The sequence below is a fragment of the Homarus americanus genome, unplaced genomic scaffold, assembly GCF_018991925.1.
Source record: "Homarus americanus isolate GMGI-L3 unplaced genomic scaffold, GMGI_Hamer_2.0 scaffold32583, whole genome shotgun sequence".
Taxonomy (NCBI): Eukaryota; Metazoa; Arthropoda; class Malacostraca; order Decapoda; family Nephropidae; genus Homarus; species Homarus americanus.
In genome coordinates, this window is record NW_024713129.1 from 33,304,606 (window position 1) to 33,306,169 (window position 1,564).

Below are 1,564 nucleotides of genomic sequence, written 5' to 3' on the forward strand. Positions count from 1 at the left end.
TGGGGTTAGGTAACAGAGATACCCGTCAATGTTAAAAATCCGTGTACTATTGCTGCCCCCCCCCCTAAAAACCCCTGGCCCCTCTTGTCCTTATTTACCGTATATACTTGTGTGTAGTTTGAGTTTTTAAGACCAAATTATTTGGCAAAAAATTGGGGGTCGACCTCTGAATGGGTAATAGTTTCGTTAGGTTGAAAAATATTTACCAGTAACTACCAGTAAACAATGGAAACGATGCACCAACGCTCCACCAGCTGTGAGTGTCAGTACAGTTGCCAGGGCAGATCTCTTGCGTCATCATCGCAAGCCCAAAGTAGCCAAATGCATGGTATGGTATGCACAGGACGATGTAAAACATAATGTATTCATTTTTTAAAGTTTATTTATAGATACTGTACATAAATTTTTGTTCATTACATTTGAAACATCAATCATTGTTAATTAAATTTGAAAAAAAAGAAAACTACGATACTGTATTTTCATTAAAATATTACATCACAAGTATATTTTACCTTAACTGTAACTGAATGAATATATTCTCAGAAATAAATATGGAAATGTAATATTTTGGCTGAAATCACATACATATTACAGTGGAAAGTGGTATAAAATCATGACGAAAACAATGACTTTCGCTTTCTTTCGTTGTTCAAAAGATTTTACCATAATCGCTTTTCGAATGGTTTTCAGTTAAAAAACTGTTGTACAGGTGGCTTATCAAAAATCCGGCAACCGATAAACTGGAACCTTCAGTTTTCCGGCATGGATTTCGGAGCGCATTTTCAAATATTTCTTTGTTTATTTAATGAAGATATATGTTTTAGCTCATAAAATTCATACAAATTACCCGGCCAGAATATAATTTACATTGCTGGAATTCTTACAATTTGATGATCATTTTGAATATAAACATCATAGATTTTGCATTAGACATACAAATTTTAGAGCTAATGTTTACTCTGAGTAAATATGTTATCTTTTGTGCAAAATATATGACATTTATATTCAAAATATTCCTGGTCTTACAAGGAATCCAGCAATGTCAATTATATTATCCTAACTTCAGTCTGAGGTATTATTTATTACTAAAAATGTAAATAGTCTGGTTTTCCCACACATTTATCTGGTAGGGAGGGTTGGTGGGGGGGTGGGGGGAGGGAGGGACTGTCTGACCATCTGGCACGGTGTGAAGAATATTTTTTTTTTATTAACTGAAGATATTAGTTTTAGCTCATAAAATTCATTCAAATTACCCGGCCAGAATATAATTTACATTGCTGGAATCCTTTCAATTTGATGATCATTTTGAATATAAACATCATAGATTTTGCATTAGACATACAAATTTTAGATATAATGTTTACTCTGAATAAATATGTTATCTTGTGTGCAAAATATGACATTTATATTCAAAATATTCCTGGTCTTACAAGGAATCCAGCAATGTTAATTATATTATCCTAACTTTAGTGTTTAATTTTCATTGTATAAAGGACTGTACAGGTAGTCATTTTCTGTTAAACTTATACAGCAAATATAACCATCAGTTTATATATATATATAT